Source organism: Choloepus didactylus, chromosome 18, assembly GCF_015220235.1.
Source record: "Choloepus didactylus isolate mChoDid1 chromosome 18, mChoDid1.pri, whole genome shotgun sequence".
Classification (NCBI taxonomy): Eukaryota; Metazoa; Chordata; class Mammalia; order Pilosa; family Megalonychidae; genus Choloepus; species Choloepus didactylus.
The window spans coordinates 27,126,380-27,148,157 of record NC_051324.1 but is presented as its reverse complement, the minus strand read 5'-3'; the positions used below and the strand labels follow the sequence as shown (position 1 = coordinate 27,148,157).

At 39.6% G+C, this 21,778-nt stretch overlaps 1 protein-coding gene and 1 pseudogene across 5 annotated transcripts in view; one reads left to right on the top strand and one right to left on the bottom strand.

The window, feature by feature from the left end:
* The window catches only part of NF1 (neurofibromin 1), a 357,521-nt gene that overhangs the window by 223,502 nt on the left and 112,241 nt on the right, over positions 1-21,778 (bottom strand). The window lies entirely within an intron of this gene.
* LOC119514200 lies at positions 8,604-9,146 on the top strand (annotated as a pseudogene).

Sequence of the window (21,778 nt, the reverse complement as noted above, 5' to 3'; positions counted from 1 at the left end):
CTATGTAATGGTACTGTAAACAATCGAAAGTACGATTTGTTTTGTATGACTGCGTGGTATGTGAATATATCTCAATAAAATGAAGATTAAAAAAAAAAAAAAAGATACTAAAGGGAGCCCTACCGACAGAGAAACAAAGAAACGATAAAGAGACACAGAGAATTTTTACAGACATATATAGACTATTACATCCCAGGTCACCAGGACACACATTCTTCTCTAGTGATCACGGATCTTTCTCCAGAATGGACCATATGCTGGGACATAAAAACAAGCCTCAATTAAAAAAAAAAAAAAAATGAATTTGTCCAAAGCACATTCTCCGACCACAATGGAATACAAATAGAAGTCAATACCATCATAGACTTGGAGAATTCACAAACACCTGGAGGATAAAAATGAGGAGGAGATGAAAATATTCCCAGATAACCAAAAGATGAGGGACTTCATCACCCGTAATCAGTCCTATAAGAACTGCTAAAGGAAGTTGAGCAGGCAGAAAGGAAGGGACACTAAACAATTGACTGAAACCATATGAAGAAATAAAGATTTCCTGTAAAGATCACATGGTAAATATAAATACCAATAGTACTGTATTCCTGACTTATAACTCCACTATTTACTTCCTACAGGATCTAAAATACATAAATTGTAATGATAAATCAGTGGTTTTTGGACTCCAATGTAAAATATGTAATTTTTTACAAGGAGTACATAAAGATGGGGGAATGATGGAGTATAGGAACATAGTTTATGTCATATTGAAGTTAAGTTGGTATCAAAGAAAAACAAGATTGTTATAGATTTAAGATGTTAAATTTAACCCCCACGGTAAACACAAAGAAAGTATCAGAGAATATGACCATAGAGATGAAAAGTAGAGTAGGGGTTCCGAGAAGTGGGGGAAGGGGCAATGGGGAGTTAAGAAATGAGAGTAGGGTTTCTGTTTGGGGTGAAGGGAAAGTTCTAAAATGGATGGAGGGAAGGTGATAGCATTGCAACATTCTAAATGTGATTAATCCCACTAATGGAATGCTAGGGAGGGGGTGGAATGGGAAGATTTAGGCTGTATATATGTTTCCACAATTGAAAAAAAAAAAAAAAAGACAGTCTAAATAGATGACAATTAAATGGCAAGGATGATCCTGGATGGGATCTGAGGATGGAGGAGAAGAGGCTCAAAGGGACACAGATGAGACACAAGGAAAAAGAAAAAGGAAATATAGAATGTAAGCTTTAGCTCAATGTGGAATTTCTTGAACTTCTTAGCTGTGCTTAATGAGATTACATAAAAGAATGTTCTTGTCTATGGGAAAGGTATATATGAATTATATTGTTTGTTCAAAGATATGTGCAGCTTGCTCTCATATGTTCAGAGGACAGAGCAATAGATGATGGATGATAGGGAGGGAGGGAGGGAGAGAGGGAAGGAAAGAAAGAAACCGTGGTGTGACAGGGTGTCAAAGGTGGTGGATCGGGGTATCAGGGGAGGGGGGTCAGGGTATGATGGAGTTCTGTGTGTGGGGTTTGTACTGTTTGTGCAACTGTTCCTGTAAGATTGAATTTATTTCAAAATAAAATTTATTAAATTTAAAAAAAAAAAAACTGCACCTAACAAAAACAGAATACACATTCTTCTCAAGTGCGCATGGATCATTCTCAAGGACAGACCATATGTTGGATCACAAAAGAAGTCTCAATAAATTCAAAAATATTCAAATCATAAAATGTATATTCTCTGACCACAGTGGCATGAAAGTAGAAATCAATAACAGAAGGAGAAATAGAAAATTCACAAATATGTGGAAATTAAAAAACATATTCTTAAACAACAAATGAATTAAAGGGGATACCAAAAGTGAAATTAGGAAATATCTTGAAGCAAACAAAAATGAAAACACAATTATACCAAAACTTATGGGTTGCAGCAAAGGCAGAGCTGAGAAAGAAAGTTATAGTTCTACATGCTTACATTAAAAAAAGAAGACAGACTTCAAATCAGAGATCTAATCTCAAAACTGGAAGAACTAGAAAAGGAAGAGCAAACAAAACAACAAAAAGAGAATCAACAAAACCAGAAGTTGGTTCATTGAAGACATCAATAAAATTGACAGTTACCTAGACTGACAAGAAAAAGAGCATACAAATAACAAAAAATCAGAAAAGGGGGAAATTACTACCAACATCACTGAAATAAAAAGGATGGTAAGAAGAAGCTATGAAGAACTATCTTCCAATCTATTAGATAACCTAGATGAAAAGAACCAAATCTTAGAAACATACAAATCACCTACATTGACTCAAGAAGAAATAGAAGATCTCAACTAACCAATTACTAATAAAGAGATAAAATCAGTAATAAAAAACCTCCCAACAGAGGAGGGGCAAGAGGGTGGCACAGAGAGGAGTAGAATTTAGTCAGTCCCCTGGAACAACTAATAAACAACAAGGAACAACTAGTAAATAATCTGGAATAATTGCTGGGGGACAACCTGAGTGTCCACACATCATACACCAACCTGGATTGGGAGGAATGCCTGAGATCGCAGCATAGAATCTGTAAGTAAAAGCTGTGGAACTGCGCTGAGAGCCCCCTCCCACCATCGCAGGCTTTGCTGCAAAGTCTCGCTGTGCTAGAAACTAGCAGCGCTCTCCAAGCAAACAAGCGAATACAGATCAGCTGAATTCCAAGTAGGGTTTTAATTAACAAATAACTGTTTAATACAAGCTACAACCCCCCAACAAGTAGACAGAGGCTTTCAGTGACAACTGACCTTAAAAGAACCAGAAGACTCATCCGTACTAGGAGGGGAAGCCCAGAAGACCGGGTGTTACCTCTGGTTGACGAGTGAAACTGGGAGGCAGTGTACTGGCTCCAAAAGGGGGCTTTCTGTCCCCTTTTAGCTCTCTCAACCTGAGGGGCTCAGAAGAGAGAGCTGCAGCCCTCTGACCCAGACAGGGTTGGAGATAACAGTCATGTAGACTATTCAAATGCAGATGATAAATCCTAGGGGATGTATCTTCCCTAAGAGTAAGGAGGTGTGGCCCAACTTTCACTTCAAACCAGACCCCAGAGCCTGGGACAAAATAGCCAAAAGAGAAACTAAGGAGGCCACACCTCCTTACACCAGTCAGGAGCAACAGGCTGACAGGCATGAACTACTGGGCACGTAAGGAAAAGCACAGTGACTGGAAACCTCACAGGAAAGTCTGTCATTCCTCTAAGATACACCCTGAATATAACCTCATTCTGACACCTGAATCCATTCTGGTCTGGGAAAATCTGACTGGGGTAACCAAGGATACCAGATGCTGAGACAACAGAAAGCTACAATCTATACTAAGAAAAACGAGGATATGGCCCAGTCAAAGGAACAGATTTACACTTCAATCAAGGTACAGTTGAGATATTGTTTCACTCTAATGCAACAAACTATTAAAGATTTTCAAAGAGATACGCTAAATCAAATAAAAAACCAAATCAACAAGTTCAGGGAAGATACAACAAAAGAGACAAAGGCTATAAAGAAAACACTAGGCAAACATAAGGTAGAAATCGAAAGTCTGAAAAAACACAACTGGCAGAATCTATGTAAATGAAAGGCACAACACAAGAGATGAAAGACACAATGGAGACATACAACAGCAGATCTCAAGAGGCAGAAGAAAACACTCAGGAACTGGAGAATAAGACACCTAAAACCCTACACACAAAAGAACAGATAGGGAAAAGAATGGAAAAATACGAGCAGCATCTCAGGGAATTGAATGACAACATGAAACACATGAATATACGTGTCATTGGAGTCCCACAAGGATAAGAGAAGGGAAAAGGAATAGAAGCAATAACAGAGGAAATAATCAATGAAAATTTCCCATCTCTTATGAAAGACATAAAATTACAGATCCAAGAAGCGCAGCATACCCCAAACAGAATAGATCTGAATAGGCCTACCCCAAGAGACTTAATAATCAGATTATCAAATGTCAAAGATAAAGAGAGAATCCTGAAAGCAGCAAGAAAAAAGTGATCCATCACATACAACGGAAGCTTATAAGACTATGTGCGGATTTCTCAGTAGAAACCATGGAGGCAAAACGGAAGTGGTGTAATATATTTAAGATACTGAAAGATAAAAACCGCCAACCAAGAATCATATATCTGGCAAAACTGTCCTTCAAATATGAGGGAGAGTTTAAAATATTCTCTGACAGACAATGAGAGAATTTGTGAACAAGACACTAAAGGGAGCACTAGAGAAGATAGAAAAACACAGGAGTGAGAGGTTTGAAACACAGGTGATGGTAGCACAGCTATGTAAGTACACTGAACAAAGACAATTATGAGTATGTTTGAAAGAGGAAGGTTAGGGGCATGTGGAATACTGGAAGAAACAAGGAAAGATAAAGACTGGGACTGTGTAACTCAGTGAAACCTACAGTGCTCAACAACAATTGTGATAAAATGTGCAAATACGTTTTTACATGTGGGAGAACAAATGAATGTCAACACTGCAAGGTGTTAAAAATAGGGTGGTATTAAGGGAAAAAATACAATCAATGCAAACTAGAGACTATAGTCAACAGAAACTTTGTATTATGCTTCCTTTAATGTAACAAAGGCAATATACCAAAGCTAAATGTTTATAAGATGGGGACATAATGAAGGATTATGGGACTCTTGGCATTGGTGATGTTCTTTAACTCTTTTATTCTACTTCAGTTTAATTCTATCTTTCCTTTCATTGCTTTTTAGCTGCTGTGCCGGTTTGAATGTATTATGTCCCCCAAAACGCCACTGTCTTTGATATAATCTTGTATGGGCAGACATATTAGTGGGTATTAAGTTAGAATGTTTGGATTAGGTTATTTGCATGGAAATGCACCCCACCCAACTGTGGGTGATGACTCTAATTGGATAATTTCCATGGAGCTGTTACCCCACCCATTCAGGGTGGGTTTAAATTAAATCACTCAAGCCATACAAATGAGCTGACAAACAGAAGGAACTCAGTGCAGCCGAGAGTGACATTCTGAAGAGGAGCTACAGCCAAGAGGGACACTTTAAAGAATGCACAGAAGCTGAGAGAGTAGCTGCAGATGAGACAGTTTGAAGACGGCCGTTGAAAGCAGACTCTTGCTCCGGAGAAGCTAAGAGAGGACAAACACCCCAAGAGCAACTAAGAGTGACATTTTGAGGAACTGCAGACTAGAGAGGAACATCCTGGAAGAAAGCCATTGTGAAACCAGAACTTGAGGACAGATGCCAGCCATGTGCCTTCCCAGCTAACAGAAGCTTTCCAGACACCATTGGCCATCCTCTGGTGAAGGTACCCAATTGCTGATGACTTACCTTGAACACTTTATGGCCTTAAGACTGTAACTTTGTAACCACATAAACCCCCTTTATCAAAGCCAATCCATTTCTGGTGTTCTGCATCCCCGCAGCATTAGCAAACTAGAACAGCTGCCTTTTTTTTGTTTTCTTTCCTTCTTTTTCTTTTTCTTTTGTCTCTCTACCTTCTTTGACTCTTCCTCCTTCTTTGTGGAAGAAATGGAGAGATCCTTATATAGATAGTGGTGATGGTGGTGAATGCATAAATACATGATTATACAGGGAACCATCGATTGTTTACTTAGGACAGAAAGTATGGTGGATGAACAAAACCATCTTAAAAAAAATGGGTTGATGAAGAAACCTTGAAGGCACTACATTGAGTGAAATAAGACAGACACATAAGGACAAATATTGCATGGTCTCACTGATATGAAATAATTACAACATGTAAACAAATAGACATGAAATATAAGTTACTAGTATATAAAACAAGCTAAAGAATGGGGAGTGGTTGCTTATTATGAGAAGAATGTTCAACTAGGTTGAATCTAAGTGTTTGGAAGTGGACAGAGGAGATGGTAGCATGATATTGTGAGAATAACTAACAGTGCTGAATGCTTTGAATGTGGTGTAAAGGGGAAGCTTACAGACATGTATGTCACCAGAAGGAAAGTTGGAGGTTAAAAGATAGGAATGTACAAAACAGTAAATCTTGTTGTGGACAATGTCTGTGATTAACTGTACAAATATTAGAAATCTCTTTCATGAACAAGAACAAATGTATGACACTATAACTAGAAGCTAATAATAGAGGGGTATATAGGGAAAAAATACACCTATGGCATACTATGTACTACAAGTTAACAGTATTTTAACATTCTTTCATCAACAGTAACAAATGTACTATACCAATACTATGAGTCAATAATGGAGAGGGGGTGGTTAGGAGTAGGGGAGGATGTGAGTTAGGTTTCTTTTTTGTCTTTATTTCTTTTCTGGAGTAATGAAAATGTTCTAAAAATTGGAGAAAAATTAATTGTGCTGATGGATGCACAGCTTTATGATGGTATGTGGGCAATTGATTGTGCACTTTGGATTTCTGGACAATTGTATGGTATGTGAACAATCTCAATAAAATTAAAACAAGCAAACAAACAAACAAAAAAACACCTCCCAACAAAGAAAAGCCCAGGACACTAGGAATACAAGGAAACTTGCTCGACATGATAAATGGCATACGTAAAAATCCCATGGCTAACATTCTACATACTGGTGAAAGACCGAAAGCTCCGTCTCAGTTTGGGAACAAGACAAGGATGCCCACTGTCACCACTATTATTCAACACTGTACAGGAAGTTCTTGCCAGAGCAATTAGGCAAGAAAAAGAAATAAAATTCATCCAAATTGGAAAGGAACAAATAAAACTTCCCTATTTGCAGATTATATGATCCAATATCCATAATATCTGAAAACCCCATTACAAAGCTAATGCAGTTAATAAACAACTTCAGCAAAGCGTCAGGGAACAAGATCAACACCCAAAAATCAGAAATGTTTCTATACACTAGAAATTAACAATCTAAAGAAGAAATCAAGAAAAAAAAATTCCATTTAAAATAGCAATGAAAAGAACAAAATTATCTAGGAATAGGGGGATCCAACATGGCTGACTAGGAGCAAGAGAGAAACATTCTCCTCCATGAAAAACACTAGATAAAGGAGAGAAAGTGCTCTAGAACAGTGGCTCCAAGGTTCCACCGGCTGAGCAGGGACTTCTACACCCATAGGGACTATGTACTTGGAGAAACTGAGAGGCTGCATTCAGAGATGGGTCAGTATTTGCCCTGGAAAGCCACTGGGGAACAGACAGCTAGAGCCACAGTCAAGCATGGAAGGGAATACCCTCCCTCGCCCCGGTCACCCTCCTCAGTACCTGGCACAGGTGATAACCCTTCGCAGACCCACAGCCAAGAGCCCCCATGCCAGGGACTGGCTTTGGAGTAGGCAGATGATCACGGAAGGGGGTAGTTTCCATGCCCCGAGCCATCTTTGCAGCTAGCTGGGAGATACCCCTTCACAGAACTGTGGCCAAGAGCTTCACTGAAAAAAATCGGGATTCAGTGGGCTTGATTGAAGCCTGCGGTATGCACAGCCTAGAGGCAGGGGTGCCACACTGAAGTGCCAGGAACCATCCCCCAATCCCAGGGACTCATGGGCCCACAGCAGAGAGTGACTGGGGGGAATCTGAGCTGGAGAATGAGACACACAGATCAGCAGCCCCTGAGTACTCCACCCACAGCACCGGAATGGCTGGGACCACTGTGTGCTGGAGCAGACTCCCTGCCAAACTGTACAGGGCACGCCCCCCACCCACGGGGCTGGCATTCTTCACTGCACACAGAAAATTGGTGCACTGATTGGACCTCCACATTGTTTGGACCCCCACTCAATGCACAGACGAAGTTGGGGAGAACTCCCTTGAGGGTAAGAGGTGGTTCAGGAGTGGCATCTGCTGGTAGGTCAAGGAAAATGTAATCCACCAAGCTATAGCTCTGTCAAATTATAAATCAATGTTCAAATAAGCCTGTATATCCTATCAAGATAAGCAAATGCCAAGAGGCCAAAAACAACAGAAAATTATAAAGCATATAAAGAAACCAGAAGATATGGATAACCCCAATGCTCAAATTAAAAAACCAGAGACACAGAACTTGGAGCAATTAATCAAAGAAGTACTCACAAACAGCAATATCATGGTTCAGAATATAAAGGACATGAAGAAGACACCAAAAGAGCATAAAGAAGAATTTGCAAGAATAAAGACAAAACAAAACAAAAAAAACAGATCTTCTGGAAATAAAAGATACAGATGATCAAATTAAAAAGATTCTTGAGACACATAACACAAGATTTGAAGAAGTAGAGGAATGATTAGCAAACTCAAAGATAGTGTGATGGAAAATGAAAGCACAAAAGAACGTATGGTGAAAAAAATCAAGAAACTGGAAATGGAACTCAGGAAAATGATAGACAACAAGAAGTGCACAAATATAAGAATCATTGGTCACTCTCCCGGAGCTAATATGGCTGAGCCCACCAGCCAACGGCACAGGCAGCAGCTGGGGCTGGGGGCAGTTGGAGCTGCAGTGGGCAGCAGGGGCCGAGCGCAGGAGGCATAAACCCTGAGCATCCACCCAATTGCCAGCACCCAGCCAAGGAGAGGGAGAAGACAGATGCCAATGCACAGAGACCCCGACCCGGAGCATGTGGAAGCTGAGGAGGAGCAAAGTGCTCTGGATGACTCCCGTGAGAAGGAGGAAGGCCTGCAGGAGGGGAAGCTGCTGCCAACACCCCCACCCACCGCCAGGAAGGTTTAGGGAGCAAGTTTCCGAGATCTGAAGGAAGTGACTTCTCTGTTTAATAAGGATGATGAACAACATCTACTTGAAAGATGTAAATCTCCCAAGTCTAAAGGAACTAATTTACGATTAAAGGAAGAGCTGAAGACAGAAGAAATCTTGATTTTGAGATGATTTTGTTTTAACACAGTCTAAAAAACCAGATGAGATTGAAGATTGGGGGCCTCCAAAAATTGGTCCTGAAGATGTAGCAACTCATTCAAGTGACACCTCAAGTGACCATATGTCCTGGCCAGCCTGGGAAGATAATACTAAAGTTACTAAAATACACTACCCGGCCAGCTCAGGAGATAGCTCCCGGTGCAGCATCAAGTCAGCTGGAAAGCTGGTCAGTATTAGATGACAAAGCAAAGGTAATCTCACTGATAACTGGGAAGAATTAGAATGAGAGTGGAAGAGGAAATACTACATAAAAGAAAAAGTCCACAATTCCCATATATTTTTAAACCAAAATTGGCCTAATACTGCACCTTTGCATTTCATTTTACTAAGAATCAGAATTTGCTGTATCATAGTATTTTTTAATTAGTATATCATTAAGCTGTTTAGTCTGTTTTCCACATTAAAAAGAGCAGAGAATCTTATTTTGTGCCTATGTTTCACATTCGGAATTTTATTTTCATATGTTGAATTTTGAAATTCCCAAACATACTGTGATTCCTTACTGAATATATACAGGGGTTGCACATTTGATTGCCTTATTGTACTACTTACAATCCAGGTTTTGCTGAAACTGGGATGTGAATTTTTTGCTAAAACTGGGGTAGTGTTTCCTAAGATAGCAGGTATGATTTGCTGTTTGCCACAAAAATCTTTTCATGCCAGTCTTAGTTATATTTCTTTGTTTCAGAATTTACATACTTTATTCTTGTGTGCAACATATATGTCCAGTCTGTGAAACACAAGAATGTAGCAGTTGTGCAATTCTTTCTGTTGCCAGAAAATTGCAATCCAGGTGGCAAAATCAATTTTCCAAAGGTTATGCTAAATGTATAGCAAATTAAAATTTCTTTTCATTAAATTTAAAAATCTGTAAACAAATTAAATACTGGAATAGCAAAGGTTATATTTGAGTATATATTCAGTTTTAAAAAGCATATCCCCTATAGCCTAGGGAAGCAAAGTTTCTAGTGTGCACATTGCAGAGGTAATGGTGGTTCTTGTTCTGAGATTTTACTTTTGTTTCTCCGGAACTTTAAAATATTAATCTTTATTTTCTTCTACATTGTGGTCTCCTTTTTTGTTTACAGATTAATTAAAGAATGCTATAGAGTGTGGATAAATTTTAGTAACTTGATGCTCTTAATTTTGTTTGGAAAGCATTAACTTGCTCACTATAGAGTTCAAACTGTATATATAATACTGGAAGTGCCTCTTTTCTATTATACCCAAGATTTTAGTTTTACAAAATGAGATACTTATTGTGATTGATGTTACATCTGTAAGAAAATGTATTTCCCCCCAACAAGAATAATTTATGGTTAATTTGAGAACATGACTGTGGAAGTATTTCTCTCCATTTCTCTCTCATACAGATTCAAGTTGTCTATAGACTTGCTTAAAAAAAAACAAACAAACATTGGTGTTCCAGAAGGGGAAAGAAGGGTAAAGGACTAGGAACAGTATTCAAAGAAATTGTTGGGGAAAACTTCCCAACTATGCTAAATGACATAGATATGCAAATCAAAGATGCCCAGTGAACTCCAAATAGAATAAACTCACTCCGAGACATATTCTGATCATATTGTCAAACGCTGAAGAGAAGGAGAAAGTTGTGAAAGCAGCAAGAGAGAAGCAATTGACCAGATTTACTGACACTAAGTAGTGACTACTCAGCAGGCACCATGGAGGCAAGAAGGCAGTGGTATGACATATTTAAATTTCTGAAAGAGAAAAACTGCCAGCCAAGAATTCTTTATCCAGCAAAGCTCTCCTTCAAAATTGAGGGAAAGCTTAAAATTTTCACAGACAGACAAATGCTGAGAGAATTTATTAACAAGAGACCTGCCCTACAAGAAATAGTAAAGGAACTCTACCAGCTGAGAAAAAAAGACAGGAGAGAGAGGCCTGGAGAAGGCCACAGAACTGAAGCGTATTCCTAAGGGTAACTTAAAGGAAATAAAGAGAGAGAGGGAAAAAATAGATCTGACAAATAAAAACCAAAGGATAAGATGGCTGACTCAACAACTACCTTCACGGTAACAACAACGAATGTAAATGGATTAAACTCCCCAATTAAAAGATATAGATTGGCAGAATGGATTTAAAAATATGAACCATCAATATGTTGCTTACAAGAGACTCATCTTAGACCCAGCAATGAAAAGAAATTGAAAGTAAAAGGAAGGAAAAACATATTCCATGCAAGCCATAGCCAAAAGAAAGCAGGGGTAGCAATACTAATTTCAGATAAAATAAACTTTAAATGCAAGGATGTCACAAGAGATAAAAAAGGACATTATATACTAATAAAAGGGAAAATTCACCAAGAAGAAATAACAATCATAAATGTTTATGCACCCAATGAAGGTGCTCCAAAGTCCATGAAACCAACATGGGCAAAACTGAAGAAAGCAATAGATATTTCCAAAATAATTGTGGAAGATTTCAACATTTCACTATCTCCTATAGACAGATCAACCAGACAGAGGACCAATAAGGAAACTGAGAACTTAAACACTGTGATAAATGAATTAGAGTTAACAGACATATAAAAAGCATTACATCCCAAATCACCAGGATACACATTCTTCTCTAGTGCTCATGGAACTTTCTCCAGGATGGATCATATGCTAGGGCACAAAACAAGTCTCAGTAAATTTAAAAAGACTGAAATTATTCAAGCACATTCTCTTATCATAGTGGAATACAATGAGAAGTCAATAACCATCAAAGATCTAGAACATTCACAAATATCCGGAGGTTAAACAACACACTTCTAAACAATCAGTGGGTCAAAGAAGAAATTGCAAGAGAAATTGCTAAATATCTAGAGAGAAATGCAAATCAGAGCACAATACATCAAAACATATGGGATGCAGGGAATGCGGTATTGTGGGGGAAATTTACAGCTCTAAATGCATACATCAAAAAGGAAGAAAGAGCCAAAATCAAAGAACTAACGGAACAGCTGAAGAAAATAGAAAATGAACAACAGATTAATCCCAAAGCAAGCAGAAGAAAAGAAATAACAAAGATTAAAACAGAAATAAATGATATGGAGGAAAAAAACAACAGAGAATAAATAAAACCAAAAGTTGGTTTCTTTAGAAGACCAACAAGATTGACAAGCACTTAGCTAGAGTGACAAAGTCAAAAAGAAAGAAGATCCAAATATACAAAATAATAAATGAGGGGACATTACTGAAGATACCAAAGAAATTTAAAAAATCATAAGCAGATATTATGAACAACTGTATGCCAACAAAATAGATAACTTAGAGGAAATGGATAATTTCCTGGAAATATATGAAGAACCCACACTGACCAGAGAAGAAATAGAAGACCTCAACCAACCAATCACAAGCAAAGAGATGCAATCAGTTATCAAAAAGCTTCCTACAAATAAAAGCCCAGGGCCACCTGGCTTCACAAGGGAATTCTACCAAACTTCCCAAAAAGAACTAACACCAATTCTACTTAAACTCTTTCAAAAAAATTGAAGATAATGTAACACTATTAACTCATTTTATGAAGTCAACATCACTCTAATACCAAAACCAGATAAAGATGCTACAAGAAAGGAAAACTACAGGCCAATTTCCCTAATGAATATAGATGCAAAAATTCTCAACCAAATACTTGCACATCAAATCCAAACACACTTAAAAAAAAATCATACACCATGACCAAGTGAGGTTCATTCCAGGCATACAAGGATGGTTCAATATAAGAAAAAAAAAATCAATGTAATACAACACATTAACAAATCAAAAGGGAAAAATCAAATAATCATCTCAATAGATGCTGAAAAAACATCCAACAAAATTCAGCATTCTTTGAAAGGTAGGAATCAAAGGAAACTTCCTCAGTGTGATAAAGGGCATACATGAAAAACCCATTGCCAGCATATTACTCAATGGCCAGAGACTGAAAACCTTACCTCTAAGATCAGGAATGAGAAAAGGATGCCTGCTGTCACCACTCTTATTCAACATTGTGCTAGAAGTGCTAGCCAGAGCAATCTGGCAAGACAAAGAAATAAAAGGCATCCAAACTGGAAAGGAAGAAGTAAAACTGTCATTATTTGTAGATGATTTGATCTTATATTTGGAAAACCCTGAGAAATTGATGAAACAGCTACTTGAGCTAATAAACAAATTTAGCAAAGTGGCGGGATAACCAGATTAATGCACAGAAGTCAGTAATGTTCCTATACACTAGAAATGACCTAACTGAAGAGTCACTCAAGAAAAAGATTCCATTCTCAATGGCAACTAAAAAAATCAAGTACTCAGGAATAAACTTAACCAAGCATGTAAAAGATCTCTAGACAGAAAATCACATAACTTTACTAAAGGAAACAGAAGGGTACCTAAAGAGATGGAAAAATATTCTGGGTTCATGGACAGGAATGCTAAACATTGTTAAAATGTTGTTCCAGTTTGCTAATGCTGCTGCCATGCAAAATACCAGAAACGGACTGGCTCTCATAAAGGGGGTCTACTTGGCTATAAGTTTAAAGTTCAAAGGCCATAAAAGTATCCAAATCAAGGTATCAACACAAGTACACCTTCATTGAAGGAAGGCCAATGGCATCTGGAAAACCTCTGTTAGCTGGGAAGGCACATGGCTAGCATCTACTGAACCCAGGCTGTGCTCCAGCTCCACTCCAAGCTCCTGTGCACCCTTCAAAATGTTGTTCTCGGGGCTCTCTGTCCTCTCCTAGCTTCTCCGGAGAGCAAACACTGGGCCAGCATTCCCAAAGTTTCAGCAAAAGTCTGTTTTCAGTGGCCAATTTCAAAATGTCTCCCTAAGCTGCAGCTGTGAGCTCCTTCTATCTGAGCTCTTATAGGGCTCGTGATTTAATTAAGACCCAGGCTGAATGAGCAGTGCCACACCTCAATGGAAATAATCTAAGCAAAGGTGTTACCCATAGTTGGGTGGGTCACATCTCCATGGAAACAGCCTAACCCAAAGAATCCAACCTAATCAGCACTAATACATCTGCCCCCACAAGACTGCATCAAGAACATGGCATTTGGGGGGACACAATACATCCAAGAAGGCACAGGTGTCAATCGTACCCAAACAGATCTACAGATTCAATGCAATTCTAATCAAAATTCCAACAATTGGGGGAGGGGGGTCAGGGTATGCTGTGTATGGGGTTTGCATTGTTTTTGCAACTGTTCCTGTAACTTTGAATTTATTTCAAAATAAAATTAAAAAAAAAAAAAGATCAAGATTGGATCTGTGCAAACACTGAGCGGTGAGAGCTTCAAACCTTCTATAAGTGCTCCTTAGCAATACAGAAAAGAAGACTAGAAGTAGGGAAGATAGCGGCCTAAAGATAGGTTTTTAAATTGTTGTGAATGCAGCTACATGAGGGACCCCAGCTACATTACATTCCAGCCAGCCCGCATCCCTACTTGGGGAGTAGGGTGAGAAAACTATGTAGAAGTTGAAATGACTGAAAATTAAGCATATAAAAATACACTGGATCCAGGAAAATTATTGGACAAGTCAACACACAGGGAAAACAACAGCAACAACAAATATACAAATGACTTTCTACTTGTCTGGAGATTTGTTTATAGCCATTTTTTGTTTGTTCTTCTTAAAACAGGGAATTTCAACCAATGATGGCTTTCATAAGCATGCCACATTACAGAGAAGACAGTGTGTTGAGAGGCAAAATGACAAAATGGAAAGGAACATGGAAAGAATTCCAGTAGTAAGCCTCAATAATTAAATGTGAGTATACCTATTCAGAAGAAAATTAGGAACAATGGTTGGGTAGACTGTTACATTGGTGGCCTCCAGTGAAACACATCTCATGGCATTTATGTTCCTGTGTAGTCCTTTCAAAAACTGACTCCTGACTTGGCCTTCCGGATGGCTTTGGCCAATGGAACATCAGCAAGCAAGATGTAATCAGAGGCTTGATAAACCCTTTCTATTGGGGATTATTATCTTGGAACACTCCCTCTTGGAAGCACTGTGTAAAGACTCTTGGTCTAGACAATGGAATGATGAGAAGATACAAAGGTACAAACCCTGGAGGACCAGAGGTCATCTTGCATGTTCTGGCTGCAGTCAAACTTCCAGTTGAATGCAGCTACATGAGTGATCCCAGCTACATTACATTACAGCCAGCCAGCAGAATCATGAGGAATAATAAATTGTTACTTAAAAAAAAAAAAAAAAAAAAAAATTCCAACAACCTACTTTGCAGACTTGGAAAAGCAAGTTATTAAATTTATTTGGAAGGCAAAGATGCCTCAACTTGCTAAAAACATTCTAGAAAAGAAAAATGAAGTGGGAGGACTTACAGTTCCTGACTTTGAAGCTTACTATAAAGCCACAGGTAGTCAAAACAGTATGGTATTGGCACAAAGATAGACATATTGATCAATGGAATCGAATTGAGAATTTGGAAACAGACCCCCAAATCTATGGTCAACTGATCTTTGAAAAGGTTGCCAAATCCACTGAACTAGGATATAACAGTCTCTTCAGCAACTGGGGCTGAGAGAACTGCATACCCATATCCAAAAGAATCAAAGAGCACCCCTACTTCACACCCTACACAAAAATTAACTCAAAGTGGATCAAAGACCTCAGTATAAGAGATAGTACCATAAAACTCCTGGAAGATAACATAGGGAAACATCTTCAAGACTTAGTATTAGGAGGACATTTCTTAGATCTTACACCCCAATGAATAATTAGCAACTGATAAGAGCGCTGGGTTGCATTACGTTATGATAATTGTTTAAAGTTGAGAGTGATGATGATTACACAATTAAGTGAAGATAATGTAAGAAACTGACCATTTATGTTGGGACAGAATACATATTGGGTCAAGTTAGGAACCCACTACTTAATAAATCAAGCCCTTGACTTGAGATTTGCTCTTCTGAAATTTAGAGTTGTAAATAGGAGGCTGAGCCCTCTTATAATTATGCTTAAAGGCACCTCCAGGCAATGTCTTTGTTGCTCAGATGAGGCCTTTCTCTCTCTAAACCCAACTCGGCAAATAAAGTCATTAATCTCCTCCCAATGAGGGACATGACTCCCAGGGGAATGAATCTCCCTGGCGATGTGGGACACAACTCCCAGGAATGAATCTGGCCCTGGCAGTGAAGGATTGAAAATGCCTACTTGACCAAAAGGAAAAAAAAAAAGGTAACAAGCTGAAGTCACAGTGGCTGAGAGATCCCAAATAGAGTCAAGAGGCTATTCTGGAGGTTTCTCTTACGCAAGCTCCAGCTAGACATCCCAATTGGCCACAGCATGCCATGCCTTTACCAAAAGTAGTCCCCAAACACCTAGGTCCCTACTTGAGATTCTATAAAAGATGCACTCACTAAGTTTTATCTTTCAGAAACTTAAATCCACTAGACTGTTCCTATACCAGACAAGTCCTAAAACCCAGAGGCAACAGCCTCTTTAAGATCAACTATCAGATGTGGCCCCCTTTCCCATACTGATAACACCCACTTTTAGTATGAACAAGTTAGGGTGCTCACTGCCTAGACACCCCTGAAGATAAAGAGATTAAGTGAGAGGACAGAGTAGCAACAAACAAGGTAAGACTGAACAAAGGTCTATGAATACCGAAACTTTATATAACTATACATACATATTTTTTGGATGCTGGGGTGTTGGAATGGCTGGAAGGAGGTGAAAGACATGGTGCAACCACAGCCTATACCATCCCTTGGGATTTGCTCTGTAACTGCTCCTTGAATTGTGCCTCGAATGTCTTCACCTTTCTGTATATACCTTGAATTGCATAATAAGGAAAGAACTGAAATTGTGGAACTGTAACCCAAAACAATTTTTGAAATTACCTATATAACTGCTTCTTGAGCTGTACGAGAGATGATACCTTTCTGTATGTATGTTATATCACAATAATGAAAATGGCTGAAGTTGTGGAACTGTGACTTCTGACATTCTTTGAGATTTGCTCTCTAACTACTTGTGAAATTGTACATTGAAAGTTATCACTGTTATGTATATATGTCAAAGTTCACAATAAAAAAAATTATCCAGGAATAAATTTAAAGATGTAAAGGACTATACACAGAAAACTACAAAATACTGCGGTAAGAAGTAAAGAAGACCTAAATAAATGGAAGGACATTCCATGCTCAGAGATTGGAAGGATAAATATCATTAAGACATCCAATCTACCCAAAGCGATTTACAGACTGAATACAATCCCAATCAAAATTCCAACAGCCCTCTTCGCAGAAATGAAGAAGCCAATCATCAAATTTATATGGAAGATTAAGGGGCCCAAAATAGCTAAAACCATCTTTAAAAAGAACAAAGCTGGAGGATTCACATTTCCCAATTTTAAAACATATGCAAGAGGGTGACATCATCAGCACGGTGACATAAACAGCTACTTAAGACTTCTCTCCAGAGACTCAATGAAAAAAAAAAAGGACAATTCTGAATTGTTTGAAACTCTGGAGGATATAAACTGGAAAAAGACGCTGCAAATGCCGAACTGAAGAAACAGACGAAATATCAGGCAGAAACCCTCCGTCCCAGACCAGCCAGTCGTCTCTCCTCCCCCTCACTCGGTCTCTGTGTAGGAAAGGCACAGAAACAGCAGACTGGAACCCTCCCACGAAGGACAAAGATTTTAAAATCTCACAGTACTGAAAAATACCCTCATTGTTTAAGACCCAGTCAACAGGGGAGGACATTTCAAGGCCCAGATCAGTGAGGGACAAAGAGACAGAAAACATGGACAGAAATGCATTTCTACCCTGGGTCAGAAAGCCCTTCCCTCAACCTCGAGGGAAGCAGCAGCCGGCGGCTGTTTCCTTGCCTTGGAGACAGCTGGAGTGCTGGGTCAGATGAGGGAGTACTTTGCCACAGCTCAAGTCCCGCATCAAGCCAGATTTTGGCCCACAAAGTGAGGGCATAGGAATCCTGCAGTGCCAGCCCGGCTGGGTCATACAACACCTGGGGTCTGAGGTAAAGTAGCCTCTGAGGATGATTATGTTACCAAACAGTGCCATCTGGTGGACAATCTGGAAAGTGCTAAGGGAAGAAAACAGTTTTTAAAAGAGGCTTCAGATCCTTTCTTCTGAGCCCAGGAGCTGGTCTACCTACCCTGTAAGGAAAACTGGCCCTTTTTTGGCTGAGAAATAGGGAAGACCCAAGTGTTAAAGTAGGGCACCAAACTAAACCCAGGCCTTGCTAGCCAGTGGAAAATAGACCACCACTGGAAGCCAGCAGATTTGTATGACCACAAACAGTGAACTTTCTTGGGTGCCCAGTGCCTACCTTCCATTCCCAGTGGGTGACTGATTTTGTGGAGAAGACTGGGGGGCAGAGCCAATCTGAAAACTGGCCAGGGAGAGATAAAAGAAAAGACATAGATCAAAGTCAACCAACAAAATGTTAGTCAAAAGAGGGAAAACAAACTCCAGAATAAACCAATCAAGAAAATCAGATGCCTAGACATCAGCAAAAAATCATGAGCCACGTCATGAAATGGGAAGATATGGCACAAAGGAAGAAACTAACATTTCAACTGAGATTCAGGAGTTGAAACAACTAATTATAGGTGTTCAAACAAATCTTTTAAATCAAATCAACGAGGTAAGAGAGAAGTGACAAAAGAGATGAAAGATATAAAGAAGACACTGGGTGATCATAAGGAAGAATTCGTAAGCCCAAAAAAGCAAATGGCAGAACTTATGGTAATGAAAGGCACAATAGAACAGATTAAAAACACAATGCAGACATACAACAGCAGACTTGGAGAGGCAGAAGAAAGGATCAGTGAGATGGAGGACAGGACATCTGAAATACCACACACAAAGGAACAGATAGGGAAAAGAATGGGAAAATATGAATGAGCAGGGTCTCAGGGAACTGAATGGCAACATGAAGCGCACGAATATATGTGTTATACAAGTCTCAGAAGGAGAAGAGAAAAGTGGTAGAAGGAATAATAGAGAAAATAATCGATGAAAATTTCCCAACTCTTAAGAGAGACATAAAATTACAGGTCCAAGAGGAACAGCATAGCCCAAACAGAACTGATCCAAATAGACCTACTCCAAGACACTTACTAATCAGATTTTCAAATGTCAAAGATACAGAGAATTCTAAAAGCAGCAAGAGAAAAGCAATCCAACATAAATGAGGGAAGCTTGCAAAGACTAAATGTGGATCTCTCAGCAGAAACCATGGAGGCGAGAAGGCAGTGATATGACATATTCAAGACACTGAAAGAGAAAAACTGCCAACCAAGTATCCTATGTCTGGCAAAACTGTCCTTCAAAAATGAGGGAGAATTTAAAATATTAACAGATAAACAGACACTGAGAGAGTCTGTGAACAAGAGACCTCCTCTACAGAAATACTAAAGGAAGTGCTACTGACAGATAGGAAAATAATGGAGAGAGAGGTTTGGAGAAGAGTGTAGAAATGAAGATATCAGGAGATAGAAAGAGGGTAGAGATTGGGCATTTGATGTTGAAGGCATATAGAATACTGTAGAAGATTGGTTGTGTAGATCTAGAAATAGATAGCACAATACTGTGTTAACAGCACAATATTCTAAGTACACTGAAAAAAGATGACTGTAAATATGGTTGAAAGAAGAAAGTTAGGGGCCTGTATGACACCAGAAGGAAAGACAGACGATGAAGACTGGGACTGTATAACTTAGTGAAACCTAGAGTGGTCAATGAGTGCAATTAAATGTACAAACATAAGAATGTTTTTGGAGAGAACCTAAGATGGTGGCTAGGTGAGACAGGGCAAAACAAACACCTCCGTGAAAAATACTAGCTAAAAACCAGAAGGTGACCCAGGATACAGGTTTCAGCGATGCACCAGCTGGACAAGGTACGCTAGAACCACAGGGGCTGTACACTTGGTGAAACTGGGTGTCTGCATTCTGAAACGAGTGAGTAAGCAGCTGAAAGACCCAAGACCCACGGCCACGCTGCAGTGTGGGGAAGCCGGCGGTTGGCATTTGGAGATGGACTGGCTCTTTTTAAAAAAAAAAAAAGAGAGAGAAAAACCCAGGAGCGGCTGCAGTTGCGATGGTGGGAACACGGCAAAAGCGGGCTGAGCCGGCCTCTCGGTATCTGGCATGGAGGATAGCCCATGGCAGATTCCCTCAGGGCCAAGGGAGCAGAGGGGAGAGCCAGATGCAGAAAGAAACCCCGCTGCTTGCAGCTGGCCCCCCAGAGGGCTGGAGACACTCCTGCCCAGGGCCGTGCCCACAGCCCAGAGCCACGCCAGCTGTCCCAGAGCTGGGAAGGAGGAACTGTGCAAGGAAGGGGTAGGGGCTGAGATGCCCTGTTCAGCCATCTTTGCATCAGGCTGGGAGAGCCCCTGCAAGGCCCGGTGGCCTGGGGCTTCCCTTGAGGGACAGCGCACACTTGTGACATAGCACAGCATTCCCTCGGCAGAGGTCCTGGAAGATCACAGCTGAGAAGGGGGACCTGCTTGGAAAACCCAGGGACACTACATCAATGCTGGTGGTGTGTGGGTCAGAGACAGAGAGAGTCTGGGGCAGAACTGAAATGAAGGCTTAGACTCTTGCTGCGGCCTTGCATCTCCGGGAACACCTTGGGGGTTTGAATATTAAAGCTGCCCTGCCTCACTAGCCACCCGGACACACACCACACATTCAGGGCGGACGGCTCCAGCAACACACCCAAACTGAGTTCACCAACTGAACCCCACAAGAATCATTTCCCCACACACCACAAGGATGAAGTTGAGGAGAACTGACTTGAGGGGTATAGGTGACTCACAGACGCCATCTGCTGGTTAGTTAGAGAAAGTTTACGCCACCAACTTGTATTTCTGAAAAATCAGACTGGTATTTTTTTTTACAATTTGAAAGAACCCTATCAAGCAAAGCAAATGCCAAGAGGCCAAAAACAACAGAAAATCTTAATGCATATGATAAAACCAGATGACATGGAGAACCCAATTCCAAACACCCAAATCAAAATATCAGAAGAGACACAGTACTTGGCACAATTAATCAAAGAACTACAATCGAGGAACGAAAACATGGCAAAGGATATAAAGGACATGAAGAAGACCATGGCCCAGGATATAAGCAACATAAAGAAGACCCTACAAGAGCATAAAGAAGACACTGCAAGAGTAAATTAAAAAATAGAAGATCTTATGGAAATAAAAGAAACTGTTGGTGAAATTAAAAAGACTCTGGATACTCATAATACAAGATTAGAGGAAGCTGAACAATGACTCAGTGTCCTAGAAGTCCACAGAACAGAAAATGAAAGAAAAAAAGAAAGAATGGAGAAAAAAATTGAAAAAATCGAAATGGATCTCAGGGATATGATAGATAAAATAAAACGTCCAAACTTAAGACTCATTGGTGTCCTAGAAAGGGAAGAAAAGGGTAAAGGTCTACAAAGAGTATTCAAAGAAATTGTTGGGGAAAACTTCCCAAACCTTCTACACAATATAAATACACAAAGTATAAATGCCCAGCGAACTCCAAATAGAATAAATCCAAATAAACCCACTCCAAGACAGATCTGATCAGACTCTCAAATACTGAAGAGAAGGAGCAAATTCTGAAAGCAGCAAGAGAAAAGCAATTTGCCACATACAAAAGGAAACATAAGACTAAGTTGTGACTATTCAGCGGCCACCATGGAGGCGAGAAGGGAGTGGCATGACATATTTAAAATTCTGAGAGAGAAAAATTTCCAACCAAGAACACTTTATCCAGCAAAACTCTCCTTCAAATTTGAGGGAGAGCTTAAATTTTTCACAGACAAACAAATGCTGAGAGAGTTTGCCAATAAAATACCTGCCGTACCT